General features: G+C 40.5%; 1 protein-coding gene across 3 annotated transcripts in view; it reads left to right on the top strand.

The window, feature by feature from the left end:
* Positions 1-1225: 1225 nt before the first annotated feature.
* LOC141112598 (uncharacterized) overlaps positions 1226-15991 on the top strand; it is a 155580-nt gene continuing 140814 nt past the window's right edge. The window contains exon 1 of one of the 3 annotated variants that reach the window (XM_073605551.1): positions 1226-1373. The gene's annotated coding sequence lies outside the window, so the exon portion shown is untranslated. Of the gene's footprint in view, positions 1374-15601; positions 15919-15991 lie in introns of those variants that run through there. The other 2 variants (XM_073605552.1, XM_073605550.1) reach the window with 2 other exon arrangements.

A 15991-nucleotide genomic window follows, 5' to 3' on the forward strand; every position in this document is an offset into this window, starting at 1 on the left:
ACTACACTATGGGAGTCCACTATTCCTTATTTTTATATGAGTGACCAAGTTCCATTCTCCTTTGAACGCTGAGGACCACTCCTGGAACCCCATTAACCACGCTTCTAAGGAGATCGTAGAGGCTACATCTATATGCGTACTGCCCCTTTGGGGTGAATGGATCTGGTGAGTGGGGACCCTTGAGGGGGAGCACTAAAGTCACCAAGGATACTGAACGCACTCAAGTCACGTTTTTGAAAATTGTTTTTCACTGTGTTGAAGACACCTTCATATATCCACTATGGACTGTTATATAAACACTTTAAAATTATAAGGTTTTAAATTAATTTTTGCTTACTGAGTATGTCTACGGACCTCATAATTTGGTAGCTGTATATCACGTACCTAACTGGTCAATCATATGGTCCTCTATGGGCATACCGCTATCTTTATCACTTGATGCTATCACTGGTTGAGCTATAGCCACAGTATTATTAATTTTTTATTATTATTAATCTATCATTACAGGTTTATTATTAATTTATTATTAATTTATCATCCAAATTTGTGCACGTATGCGGAAGGTTTTATATGTGTGAGTCACTGTTTGGCATGCATAGGGATACTATGTATGGTATAATTCTACACATGATGAATGCATAATTGTGGTTTTATTCACACCTATTAATATTATCAACAGTATAACAACCACTTATGGTGAGGAGACTGTACAAGTATTAGCACACTTGATCACACGAAAAAACCTGTAAGTAAGTGGGGTACCTCCGCTGTGGAGCCAGTACATTGGCCCTCCAGTACTATTCAGTAGTTTTGGTCTTAAAGTGGTGTTTTTAACCATATTTATGAGAATGTTTATTATTCATTTTTTTATGTAGTATGATTTATGTTCTGTGCTTGCGTTTGTGACTCATTGCTTTTATGTTTTTTGTATACTGTGGGGAGAAGTTTTGAAATTTCCTTGTTAAATTATTTTTTTACAATGACAATAAATCTTATCTAATCTTATCTTGCCTTGCCATTTTGAAAGTGTTAACACTTACAATATTACTGAATCAATAAAGGAAGTTAATTTGAGGATCTTCATGTAATGGGTTTTATCAGAATATCAGAATGTCCCCAGGAAAACAGAATTGTTTATATGATTAAATAGTGTAGTTGCTAGGCAACATGCAGGGAAAGTTGTCGGTGACCTTGCACTGCTTCCTGTGTTAGTGTTTATATTCTTTTAAAGTGTTTATTATGTTTGTGTGATATTTTACTATTGGAAGAAAAGGTAGCTTTGTTCACAAATGTGCCCACTCTCATTGTGAGTGCTTCAGAACAGAATTGCTGTGGACAAAAGTGCATAGTTCAAACATCAGTAGTTGAATAGGGTAAGTATAAAGACAGTATTTCTGATTGTTTTTTTTTTTTTAATGTGCTTACTTGGTAATTACTTGGTATTGTTGATGTTGCTGTCATTGGTGATCGCTTACTAGGTGTTGAAGCAATTGCTTGGAGCTGATTAAATGTTGGAGTGCTGGGTGTGTTCCAATTAGCATATGCAAGATAGGTAAGCTATACAGAGGAGAAAGTATTTAAACTATGTGTGGTATTTAAGGACGTCTTTACACAAACGTTGGTCTCTGAGGAGTGATCACTCTTGACTGCCGTAGATCACTCTTCAGAGGGCATTTGACAGGTGAGGTGCCTCTTGCCTGTTCTAACCTTTACATGCCCCCCCACTATGGTTGTAGCATGGCTTCATTCAACTCAAATGCAACAGAGGGGATCGTTTTTTTCCCCCCCAGTGTGATGTAAAGCTTTTATAAACCTCTATATGGCTGCCTTTGCAGCTTGGGGGGGGTCAAAATGTGGCTTACCCTGCTGTTTTTACCCCCCCCAACCCCCCAACCCCCAAGTGCAGGTGAAACGTTAGTCTTAGTGGAATAGTAAAATAAGTTTGCTCATTGTGAGTGCCTCAGAATAAATTCAGCAGACAAAAAGTCCATCATTTGTTAGAAAACAGAAGGAGTTTGGAGACAGTAGACCTGGGTTTCTCAACCAGGCTTCCATGGAACCCTAGGATTCCTTCAGAGGTTGCTAGGGGTTCCTTGAGCAATGAGCAATTTCTGCCTCTCAGATAAGTTCCCACTGACACCATTGATCTTTTTAACTATCTGTAAGGGGGTAATTCTTCCCAATGACCACAAGTGTAAGCAACATTCTTCTCACTGACCATCACACTAGTGTATCGTGTGTTGTAGATATGTTAATTTTTAGCAGGGGTTCCCTGAGACCGGAAAGTTATTTCAAGGGTTCCTCTGCGCTGAAAAGGTTGAGAATGGCTGCAGTAGACTATACTTGGCAAGTACCTGTGTATTAAAGTTTGATATCCTCCACCACTTCTAGGTAAATTAATAATAAAAAAAATATATCATTAAAAAAAAAAATTCACACCTGTGGACATCTGAGCAAAAACACTGTCAGGACCCAGATCTCGACTTGCAACCACTGCTATGTCTGGTGGTGTCTCTGCTTGCTCAGCCACCTGAGATGCTGGACAGCTGCCTGCCTGATTCCTTAGACTACCTTGTCTTGTGTCTTGTTTCTCGTGAACATTGAACCCTTTGCCCCTCCCATGAACTTCCTATTAAAGCCATGCCTTTGTACATTCTGTTTGCTAGATTATTGTGCTCTCCCTCCAATATCTTGCTCTTGTCACTGCTGGTGCCATCTATATCTTCATTACCTCTCGTTACTGTCCTTTGGCTTGTTCCTCGACTACGCTTCCGCTTGATCTCAGCCTGCAACCACTTGTTACTGACTTTTGGCTTATTTATTGACTACAATCCTGCTTGATCCTAACCTGCTATATGTGCTACTGGACACCAATTTGCTCACCTCCTGGTTGGGTGGTCCTGAGGACTGTGACCTGGTACTTTATTAACTTTATTAACGTATGCGCAGTACTCTCTGAATGCCTGGACACTGGGTAGATCCAGAGAGTATGTGCCGCTATTGCGACTCTGGTACACATGCGTGAAAGTGACATCATCGTGACATGTCCATTCAAACAGCTGGAGGGTGCGAACCCAAAAAGAAGACCGGTTGAAGATGGATGTGCCTTCAGCAGTGATAGTGCAGCCCTGGAGTGCTTCATTTGTAAGGTAAGTGTGTCATTATGTACTAGTATGTGGTGCATACTACCACAATAACATAATATAATTAAAATTATAAACAGTTCATTTAATAAAAATTCAAAAAATCATTATTAATTTTTTTTGTATATCAGTGTCCTGTGTCCATTTTCATTAGCATGCTACATTCCAGCAGCAAAAATAATACAAAATAAAAATTGTGCATGTATAAAATTTTCTCCACCAGTGAGTAATTTGGGCTTGCTTGCATTTGTAGTGCGCTTATTCCTTCACCGGTATAATACTGCTCTCACCTCACAAGAGTCCTAATATATATCAGGTCAAACACGCTTTTACCCTTTTGCATAGGGTTATTATGCACTTTTGTATGTACCGGTATCCTTCCAGGTTAATACGGATCTCTCATTATTGGTGCATACTATTCTTCGATGATAATTATTGCCATCCTGGTTCCTCTTAGCTTTTTCTCCCATATAGGACCAAAAATAGAATAATTCTCATATTGCTTACTGTTATTTTAGCTTTATTTTTTTTTAAATCTGAGGATGCACTCACAATGTATGAAAAATGAATTTGCCTGTATACATTCCAATGGATGCAGACTTTGTGTACCTTTGTAACTCCAACTAAATGGCGTTCCGTTGCGGCGTGACATTACTGGCTCCTCCTCCCTACACATTACGTCACTGTACCATGTGACTTATTGAGCATTTGAAAATTGTTGCCATTCTACACTAATTGCACTTTATTGATTTTACATCTTGAGGATTTTAGGAAATACTTTATTGCGCAGACACAGTTTTTTATTTTTATATTGTAATATATAAGTGAGGTGTGAATCTTATTTTTGTGCCAGCAGCAATATACTTTCACTGGGCACATACTTGTTAGCGCTGGAGTATTTTATATAATTATACTACTACAATATGACATTAACCTGCAGGAGGGCATTTATTTATTATGTATTTGTTTATTTAGTTTACTACCACTTTACTATACTCCCCTTCCCATGTAGCATCTGCACAGTGCCACCTACAGGTGAGAAGAATGTCTGCACCTAACTACACACTTTGCTGCTTACAGTATGTATCCATTGGGATATACTGTAAACACTTGCACAGTCCTTATCAGGTGACACAATACACTGGTTACTATAAGCAGCCATAAACAAACATAGGGAGAGTTTCATCATTTTGAAACAAGAGGCCAAACAATAGCCAGACAGAAGGTTTGTATAATGATGCTGAAAAGAAAGGACAATATTGACTCTGAAGATAGATAATGGGTAGATTTTGTATTTACTATCGCACACAATATTGCATTCCACATTTTGTCATTACACGTGCCCTATATATTCATGTTTTCCGCCTTTAAAAGGTTCATATTGAACCTTTTGATTGCCCCTGATGTTAATCCCTTCCCAGCCAGTGTCATTAGTACAGTGACAGTGCATATTTTTAGCACTGATCACTGTATTAGTGTCACTGGTTCCCACAAAGTGTCAAAAGTATCAGTTAGTTTATACAGTATAGACTCAAAAGTTTGTGAGTGCAATTGCCATCATTCCAATGTGAAATTTAAAGCATGTCCTCATTAGGTTGGATATTAATATAAAATCATTTATTGAAAAAAATGATGTCATTTAAAATTGTAGAAAAAAAAATGTACAATCTTTACATAAACTTGATTCAACATGTCATATAGCACATATTAGGAATGATACACATAGTGGTATCCCCCCTCTCTGTAGGAGCTGACATTCCACCTTGTGGGTTGTGGAAGGATGAGTCCAGTAAATTGGGGGGTATCCAACGCGTTTCAGAGTAGAGTTACAATTCACTTCTTCATCAGGGATATTACCACATCTGTAATGCAAAATAATAATACTTACAGCATTGATATAATGACATAGGTATTTATATGTTGCCAAAAAAACATGTCCACTTGAGCATATTCACAAGTCAGACATAAATCATGTTGTAGGTATATTTTTTTAGTTAAGTATCAGTTAGTGTCAGATTGTCCTCCATACTATTGCAGCCTCGCTGGTCACTGCCATTGCTAGTATAAAATAAATAAATAAAAATTCCAGTATATGTACCATAGTTTGTAGACAACATAACTTCAGCGCAACTAATCAATATACGCTTATTGGGATTTTTTTTACCAAAAATATGTAGCAGAATACATATGGGCCTTAATTTATGAAGAAATTTGATTTATTTTTAATTTTTTATTGGATATGTTTTATAGAAGAAAGTCAAAAAATATTAGGTTTGTTTCTAAATTTTCAGGGTTTTTTTTTCCTTTTTATAGCGCAAAAAAAAAAAATCCAGTGGTGATCAAATACCAGCAAAGGAAAGCTCTATGTGTGTGAAAAAAAATGACATCAATTTAATTTGGGTACAGTGTTGCATGACTGCACAATTGTCAGTTAAAGTAACGCAGTGCCAAAAATCAAAATATAGCCTGGTTATGAAGGGGGGTAAATCTTCCGGAGGGTAAGTGATTAAGGGGAATCTTCACCCCACACCCTTTTATTTATTTATTTTCTATTCCTCTACTTACCTGGGGCTGTTGTCTACACAGTTCGGATACTCACCCACCCAGCGGATCCAGCATTTTCCTGCAGACATCCTTCTGACAAATACCATACGGTCCCATGCTGCCATCTTACATGTGATGTCTTCAAGAGGCCCGCTGGCTACGGTTGCCACCTCACCCCTTTAAAATTGAACACACATTATTTATACAGGTCCTGGGGCTAATTTAATGCAGGTAAGGTACTAAGTGAATTTAATTACCACCTTAATCAGCCACAGAACCTGTGTAATTAATATGTGACAGGTTTTAAAGGGATGAGGTGGCAACCCTACCGCTGGCTCTTCCAGGTTCAGCCAGTGGGACCTCTCGATGATATGTCACTAGGTTTGCTCCTACTTACTGAATAAAAGGCTAAGGCCTCCAGGAATATATGACTCCCATCAGGCCAGGTGAGCACTCAAGTAGAGGGGAGGAGAGATGGGGAAATTTCCCTTCTCTTCTTGTCTTATAGCCAAAACAGGAAACGAGAGGAATCACTGGTTATCATTAGAACTAATGTCCCCGTTGGAAGATTTCCCATCTAGCCACAAGCTGACCAGGCTTTTTCTGGGACTTTTTGTTTACAAGTTTAAATTAGTATTTTTTTTTTTTTTTTAAGCAGAGGCCGTAGAGAATAAATTGGTGGGTTTTGCAATTTTTTTATGTCACACTGTATTTGCGCAGTGGTTTTTCAAAGACAGTTTTTAGGGAAAAAATGCACTTTTTATAATTTGAATGCAAAAAAAACACAATACATAAGCCACTTTTTTTGTAAAATATAAAAGATGATGTCACGCTGAGTAAATAGATACCAAACATGTCACGCTTTAAAATTGCGCTGGCCCGCACAGCACTTCAAAACGGCAATATCGATTTTCAAAAAATGCCGCAGATGACAGCCAGGGGAACTGGAAGTGATGTAATTTCAGCGCTTCCGGGTTACCATAGCAGAGACCCGATCACAGCTTATTCCGGCTTTGTATGGGTCTCCGGCCAGCCAGAGGATGTGCCAGCCGGTAGCTTGAGTCTCCTGGTGGGAGGGGAGAGCCCAAGAGAGCCGCGGAAGGCAACAAGAGCGGGGAAAGTCCCTTCCCGTTGCTTGTAATAGCAGACGGAGTGGCTAGTTAGCCACTCCGATTGCTATTACAAGAAAGCCGACCATTGGCTCTAAAAAAAATGGTACAGCATCACCCCAGTACAACCACTTGAGGTCAAATGGCATACCAGGGACGTGATTTGGTGGCAAGTGGTGAAATTTGATTCACTCTTTTTTATAAAACTGATTTTCTTTTTTTTGGCCCAAAAATATTTGTAAAATACATTATCTATAACATTTGTGTCACATTTAATTGGGTATTGAATTGATCAGTCTTACCTGGAGGTGATGAAGCCGTGTCATTACTCTTGCCTGGTTTCATGAGTGCTTCAGATTTTTCACTCTCAACATTGTAGTCTACCCCCACCACTATAGAAAATATACTTTCTATCATGGAGGATCTCTCCTCTGTCTCTGTTTGGCGGTCTGTTTTCACTTTTTTATTTTTAAAATGATCCTCAATGGCAATCACTACTTTTTCTCTGCTTCTATTGCATGATTGTATATCCTCATCCACGATCTTTCTCCATCTAGATCAGGGGTGTCAAACTCAATTTCATCGTGGGCTGCATCAGCATTAGGATTGTCCTCAAAAGGGCCGGTTGTATCTGTAAGATTAGATGTCCAGCGCATACTCTCCCCTTACATTAGATGTCAAGAGCCACCCCACCATCAGAAGTTGAGTCCCCTATTCTCCCGAACATCACAGTGCACCCCCTTTCCTTATGCTACTGCTGGGAAGAAGCTGGATGCATTGCTTGAAAGCAGAAAGTAGGGGTCTGGAGGAGGACCAGAGGAGGGCTGGAGTTCTCCTACAGCTGCAGGAGAGATGCGAGGGCCACATGAAATGGCCTGAAGGGCCGGATTCAGCCCGCGGGCCTTGTGTTTGACATCTATGATCTAGATGTTCTGCTTTAATCAGTTTTATATCTCCCGGAAATTCAGTCTTAATTTGGACCATTTTAATAATATACTATTGTTATCTGTATGACAGTTTGAGGCCCCGCCACTGTGAAAATGTAGGAAAAAATGACACAGGATTTCTCATTAGGGCTGGGTTCACACTATTAAACACAGCGGCTCACAGCAGAACTCCGGTTTGTCTCCATTCAGAGTTTCAGGTCCGATTTCAGCCTGAATTTTTGGCTGAATTCGGACCTGAAGCGGACCATAAGACGCATAGATGCATTAAGATGAAAAAACCTTTTGTGTGTAGCAGCACCCCCTAATTACTCACCTGAGCCCAATCTCTCCAGCAATGTCCACGAATGTCTAAGCCGCCCGGGACGCTCCTCCTGATTGGCTGAGACACAGCAGCAGCGCCATTGGTTCCCGCAGCTGTCAGTCAAAGTCAGTCAGCCAATCAGGGGAGAGTGGGGGTGGGGCCGGGCGGAGCTCCGTGTCCGAATGGACTCACAAAGCTGTGACTTGGCTCCAGTGCCCCTATAGGAAGCTGACTGTGGGGGCACTCGATAGGAGAGAGAGGGCCAGGAGCAGCAAAGAGGGACCCGAGAAGAGCAGGATCCGGGCTGCTCTGTGCAAAACCAACTTTACAGAGGAGGTAAGTATAACATGTTTGTTATTTTTTTTTTTTTTTTTAAATGAGACTTTACAATCACTTTAAGGCTTATTGCAAAGTTCCAGACTGAGCGAAGAAAGCTGTGTTTTTGGTTTTGTCTGGATTCTGTTGTTCCAGTTTAAAGGTTTCAAAATGTCTTGGGTGGAACAGAACCTTCAATCCTGTGTCTGGATTTTACTTCTGCAGCCTGTGTGAGTAAACAAGTGTGCAGGGTCATTATATACTCAAGCCTGAGGATGGCTCAAAGCTCCCAGTTTGGAGACAGAAGATCTTATCCAGGAGTCAGGGGAGCCCCAGCCAAGATTCAAGAGACAGGAGGTCTCAACCAGGGGGTCCGAGGTGTCCCAACCAGTAGCCAGGAGACAAGAGGTCTCATCCCAGGAGTCAGTTCTTATCAGGGTGTCAGGGGAACCCCTATCCAGAGGCCAGGAGTGGGCTGTGCAGCAGGACGCTGTGACTAAAGACTAAGTGGGTCAAGTAAACCAGGAGACAACACAGTTAGAGGGACTGGTAAGGAGAACAGTGGTGCTGCGGACAAGGAAGCCTGGTGGTTTGGTTCTTTCAGTTGACTTTTCATGTTGATGGTGGGAACCCCTGCATGGGCAACTGATGTTTATGTGAACTCAGTTTTGTTCAATAAAAGTGGGCTGCCATGCCCTAAAGTACAATTTGGACTTGTACAACTCATTGCCCTAATACTGTTTTTTCTCATATTTAGGCATATAGTTGTAGATCAATTGTCTTATTTGTCTGTATAAATCATATAGTCTTCCTGCCAACTGTTTTCTTTGTATACACATGCCTGACATTAAGTTATGAATGGGCAGGTTGAATAGATTTAGTTTTCCTATTATTAGATTACTGTAAATTTAATATTGGATTATTGATTTACTGTTATTTAATAAAATATTATAGATTGTAATCCTTCAATCTCCCCTAAAGAAGTGGACTATATTTTTTCACAAAACACATTCAGTATCCAGTATAACCCCATCATCAAGAAATAATAAGGAAAAAATGGATGCATACTTTGAGATGAGTTTACTAAAACCGGATCAGACAGAATCTGGGGCAGCTGTGCATGGCAGCAAATCAATTTCTATCTTTCATTTTCAAAGCTTAACTGAACAAGCTGAAGCTAGAAGCTGATTGGTTGTCATGCACAGCTGTTCCTGATTCCCTCTGCTCCAGTTTTAATTAATTTCAATCGTTGTGTTTCAATGATTGGGATTCAGGAAGGTGCTTTATAATGATGAAATCATAATGTATTTTCAGCCCTTTATTCATTTATGTGATTTGAGCAGCATATGAATAGATTGTATAGATTTTAGTGAGATACTTTGTCTTTATGGTTATTGTTGTACCTATAAAGTTCCACAGTGTCTATATGTATTTGTATCGAGTTTAATTTTGAAGTGATAATGGTACTTCTCAATATGGTGGTAGAAATCCCAATGTAACAGTTAGGTATCTATGTTGAATAGATGTCTGGATTGAGGGGTGGTGACTGTATTGGTGGTGGGGTGGTGAGTGTATTGGTGGTGAGTGTATTGGTTCTCAGCAGCCGTCCAAAACTAGCTGTCAAGAGAGTTTTCTGGCTGGCCACAATGTGCTGCACAGGCAGCCTGGCATTTCTGGGGCCCAGCCTAAGATCTGGGAACAGAGAACATGGTGGTCAGTAATGTTCACCTAATTACAGCTACCTCCCCAATCCACAGATGTGGACCCCTAATCTGAGAACATATATTGTACCTAAGCATATAATATTCAATGTGGCTTAGCTGATTCATAGATTATAATGGCATGGCATGGTGTTATGTGATGTGTATTGCCTACTCTCTTGGGTTCTGCTTTTCTCTGAAGGATACCACCATCTTTGTTCTGGCATCACCCAGGATCACCATCTGCTTCCTGGACTGAGATACTGGTTCAGAGATGAAACAGTCATGTATAAAGTTATGGTGTTGCAGTCTGAGCACTGCAGGAGACTAGACAAAGGAAATGCTTTCCCGTACCTTCAGTAGACCAGGTGCAGCTTTATTAAAAAAGTATACTGTGGCTTCATATTCATGTTAGGAATGTATTCATAAAGATTTGTAAGCACTGGCGTAGTATCAGGGGTTGCAATGGTAACCCTGTCCTTTAACACCTGGATAGGAGGGGAGGAGGGGTGGCATATACAGGAACCAATGCCCTGTATTGTCCTGCTGCATCCGCTGAAAGCCTGATTCTCCTCCTTTCCCTCCCTCCGCCCCTCAACCCCCCCCCCCCATCCCCTCAGTACCTCAGCACTGCCCGCTTCCCACCTCTCTTCTCTCGCCAGCTGATGTTTCAGGATGGAGAACGGGGAAGGAGTCAGTAAATATGTCATTTACTGGCCCCTTCCTTTTCTGAATGAACACAGTGAGTGATCGGTACCAATCATTCACTGTGTTCATTCATAAATGAAGCATAGTAATGGAATGAACGTGAGGCTCTGAACAGAGCTTTTCTTGTTCATTCATTCTGTGCAGCTGAGGCTGCAGAGATGGAGGTTAAGGACTGTGTCTCAGCAGTGAAACATCAGGGGTCTGGTTATGCCCCTGACATTTTACCAAACTCCCCCAACAGGGCTGCTAAAAAAAAAAAAAAAAACTGTAAAAAAATTATGAAAAATTAAGTTAATAAAAATAAAATACAAAAAATAAAATAACTACTGACAAAGTCCCGTGCCCTACTGACATCATTCATTGCTCTACTGACCCTGTCCTCTTCGCTACTGACAAAGTCAACTGCCATACTGACACCATCCACTCCTCTACTGACTGACACCATCCACTGCCCTACAGACACCAACTTCTGCCCTACTGACACATTCATTGCTTTACTGACACTGTACACTGCCCTACGGGTTCCGTCCACACAGAATCCACTGCCCTACTGACATTGTCCAATGCTCCACTGACTGACGCTGTCCACTTGGAAGGTAAGCTAAGTTTATATTTTTTACAGTGACGTTTGTTTTATTATATATTTCTGTGACTTGCGGCTCCTTCTGACTGACAGCGGCTTGTGACTCGTCCCGGGCATCACCGCGGGTAGGATATTCCAGGAAGCGGTGAGAGTACACAGGCTGACTGTGCAGTGTTTCACTGTATTGGATCAATGCTAAGTCAATGCTAAGTTTTATTGTTTATCTTGTAAGCGCATTTTGTATTGGGGGAAATTTCGGAGATGAAAACAGTGCAGGATTATGCTATGCGCCGTGTTCTCTTTCCTTTATGTATTACTGGATGTGATGAGAATTCTAGGAGATTACTATTTCAAAGGCTTGTCCTACTAGACCTTGTGGTGAGTGTATTACCATAGGGGTGAAGTACACGCGGTGTAATGGTGACGGCATTAGAAGAGTTTCCTCCTGTTTCTTCCCTTTGGAGTGGATGCATGATATTAATCATCTAGCAACTAAGAACTGTTTCTTTAATGTACTCTGTGCACTTACTTATTAGTACTGTTGCTAGTGGGAACATTTATTATTATAATTTTACATGTATGGTCTTGACATTTCAGTATATGAATTTTAATTATACTGTACTTATTTCTGCTGAGAGAGCGCTGTTAATGCTGGATTGATTTTCAGATTTTTCAAGCATCTTTTTGTAATTATCTCATTTTTATAAGAGCTGCACTTTTTTGAATTTTCTATTCCCTGAGCGCTGGGATCAGGAGCTTTTAGTTGCTGATTATTTTATTAAAAGATTTGAAATAACTCTTTAGCCACTTGAAGTATCTTGGCATGTGGTGGAAGCAACAGATGATAGTGGGGGGCCCCAGGTCAACGTTTGCATCAGAGCCCACAAGCTTCAAGCTATGCTTCTGTTTGTAAGCCTACTTACATTTCCAGTTCTATATTGAAAAGGTTAGTATAATTTTAGTACAGTTATCCATATTTGGTCCCAATCCCCTTCCTCGGCTTGCCTTTAAAGACATTTATCTGTACCCTTTCTACTTTCCTAAGGAAAGTCCATGCAGTCTGATTAGAAGAATTTTGATTCTCTTTAGTGAACCTGTGAGTATTCTCATTGTGTACTTTATTTGCCAGTGTCCAATCAATTTAAGGTGGCAGCATACAACCCATGGTTATGACTAAAGTCTTAACTTTTCATTTTTAATTCTGACACTGAGGCCCAGAGTTCTGACTGTTAATCTCAGAATTCTGACTTTTAATCTCAGAATTTTGACTTTTAATCTCAGAAATCTGACTTTGAAACTCAGAAATCTGACTTTTAATCTAAGAATTCTGACTGTTAATCCCAGAATTTTGAAATCTCAGAATTTTGACGTTTCATATTAGAATTCTGATTTTGAAACATAGAATTTTGATTTTTAATCTAACAATTCTGACTGTTAATCCCAGAATTTAGATTTTTTATTTTCAGAATTATGACTTTTAATTATTAGAATTTTGACTTTTAATATTAGAGTTCTGAGTATGAAACACAGAATTTTGACTTTAACAGTCAGAATTGGGTTTTATACATTTCTTTCAGGATGGCTCCAGGGCTCTTGCACATAGTCTCTGCTCCTAGTGGAGCGTCCCATTTTAAATCCCTATAAAATTTATAAAGACAGACAAGAACCAGTTTGATCAGAAAACTATTGCAGAGAAACTATCACCAAGCAAAACACATTTTATTAGCCAGATGCAGTCTTCACCAAACACAGGTGCAACATACACGTTCTTGAGCAATTAAACTAAACCATGCAAAGTTAATGTAAAGCCAAAACTTTTTTTTTTTTTTTTGGATAGAGCCAAAAAAGCTTGTCAGGTTTTTTGCTGTCTGTGATTGTTGGAATGATTCACTCTTTCTATTTGTCTTGGTCACCATAGTTTCTTTTTTCATGCTTGTACGATTTCGTCTTGGTTCCCGTTGTGTCTCTGGGGCAGGAAGGTAAGAGAAATCTCCCCAATGGACAGAGATAGGCCAAAAAAAGGGGTCTTAATTATTCCCTGCCTAATCATACAGGTCTTTTACTTAAAGCGTAACTTCACTTTTGTTGAGGAAAAAACATTCCCCTCTGGGTGATCTATGTACATTGCAAGGATTATAACAATCTTTGTTGCAGTTTCCTACCTTTTGTTATTCTGAAGAAATCCCTGTATGTTCCTCTGTGCCTATGTGATGGGTGGGTCTAATGGGAGTGGTTTCATAATTATCTATCAGGTGTGGATCTGCAGAGCACTAATGAGGAAATCTGCTGGGCCTGCATCCCTTTAGATATGTCCCTTTTGGAAATATCTCTCCAAAAATGTCATTTTTGTTGCAGGGGATCCCTGAAATCTGACTTGTATCTTAGGCAGACTTCTGGGAAAATTGGTGAGCCAATCACACAAGCAGGAAATTTTGTTTCTGGGGGGGTGGTCAGTATATACCCTGTGTACATAACAACTCCAGGTAGCCATATTGCAATGTATTCTCAGAAAATTACAGTGGCTGCAGATTGAAAAAGAAAGGTATTTTTTAATAACATTCAATTACAATATGACTTGTGTCGCAATTGTATACGCTATATTATGTTCTATTGCTATTTTTTTTTCCCACGAAAGTGGAGTTACCCTTTAAAGTGGTTGTAAACCTCAGACATGAAATATGAACACAACATATCCCTTTAAAGTGTGTATATTTCTCAATTGAAAGCACTAAGTTCCTCTGCTATCAGCATGAATCACTTCTGACAAGTTTTCCTGACACCAAGAGAAAAATGGTGACAGGGGAGGGACCTCCAGCTAATTGACAGCCTCAGCTCTATTCCTGTGTGTTGTGTGAAGGGGGGTGTGTCCCTTCCCTCCAATCATTTCTCAGAGCTCTCCTCACTAAGCTCTGCAGAATGTAACTTCAGCTCTCCGCCCCCTTTTTTTAAAGTTCAGAAAAGCTGTAAAAATTCTGAACTTTGAACAGATGTAGAGAAGAGAAGACTGCAGATAAACAGTTACAACTTATGTAGGAAGATTTGTTTTATCTCTGTGTATCACCTGAGGCCAGTCACTTCACTGGGTATATGTAAGGGTTTACAACCACTTTAACCACTTCCGGACCGCCCACCACACATAAACTATGGCCAGGCAGCCAGTGCGAACCGACGTACCTGTACAACAGCCCGTGCATTAGATATAGCGGGCGTGCGCCCGCCTTCTTGTCCAACATCAGTACCTGACCTCACAAATGCTCTTCTGGAAGAATGGTCAAATATTCCCATAGACACACTCCTAAACCTTGTGGACAGCCTTCCCAGGAGAGCTGAAGCTGTTATAGCTGCAAAGGGTGGGCCAACTCAATATTGAACCCTACCAAGACTGGGATGCCATTAAAGTTCATGTGCGTGTAAAGGCAGGCGTTCCAATAGATTTGGTAATATAGTGTATATGGTGCAAACACTGGCGGAGGAGGGGAAATGGGGGGGGGGGGGGGGGGCAAGCAAGAGGATGGATTTTAGTACCGGGTGTCAAGTAAATCTATTTTCTATAAATATATACATGGTTGATAGTCTATTCCGTGCGTGTTATAACCCAAAACCACCCTTGACAGAACAAGGCCCTCATTAGCTGTGCACTGGTTTTGATGATCTCAGAGGGCATCTGACTGCCAAGAAGAGGTTGCAGCGAAGGATCTGGTAAGTAAAAGTGCCCTAGACCTAAACTTGCATTAAACTTTCTGTTGCTCGGGCCTCTGCTTGGTCTTGACGGAGGTGTTGGTCCCGTTGGAAGCCATGTCAGAGTTTCTGAGTGATGATAGGTATCCCGGTCGGTAGATGGGGGTGAGGAGGAAGATCAGACAGCTCCTCCTTTGGTTCGACTGCATTAAACCTTGCAGTGCAGGGACAGTCCAACTGCAAGAGGGCATTTTTGAACATCCATGGGATTTGAACCCAGAACCCCAGCAACACTTCACCACCAAGCTGCTCAGGGTTTCTCCTCTAAGCTTCAAGCAATATGCTACTTCCTGAGAATAATAGCCATACACTGCTTTTACAGAGCACTTACCCTCTGCAGCTTTATGAAGGTCACACTTGCCTTCAATATTACTGCAGATCACGTTAACAGCCTGGTTGTAATGGATCTTAGAACAGGTGCTTGCTTGTAATTATATTGCTTTAAATAAAACACGTGTGAAATGAGCACCCAGTTAAATCCCTGTAACAACTCGAGAATGTCTTGAAATTGCCTGCAGCTAATGCATGAATCTCATAGCAGTTAGATATCTGAGTAAACAAAGCATTGCTTGCATGATTCAGCAACTAATCCACAGAATTCTCCTGTACTGAAAAGGTTAAGGTCAGCAGATGATATTTGCTGAAGATCTGTTGCAGAAAACTGGCTCACAGAGGAGAAAGACTCATCCAGTGATTTATTTGTTGCCTGATCCAGACATATAAGCCACAAAGAGAGAGAGAGAGAGAGAGAGAGAGAGAGTGCGAGCAAGCGAGAGAGAGAGAGAAATATAATGTATTCTGAAGCTGATGAACACCAACAGCCAATGGGAGTGAGTCAATTGTTAATCAGTAGGAGAGAGGTGGAGGGTATTCTTCAAGTGTGTAAGTGTTTTAAGCTACTGT

Source organism: Aquarana catesbeiana, linkage group LG11 (genome assembly GCF_042186555.1).
Source record: "Aquarana catesbeiana isolate 2022-GZ linkage group LG11, ASM4218655v1, whole genome shotgun sequence".
Classification (NCBI taxonomy): Eukaryota; Metazoa; Chordata; class Amphibia; order Anura; family Ranidae; genus Aquarana; species Aquarana catesbeiana.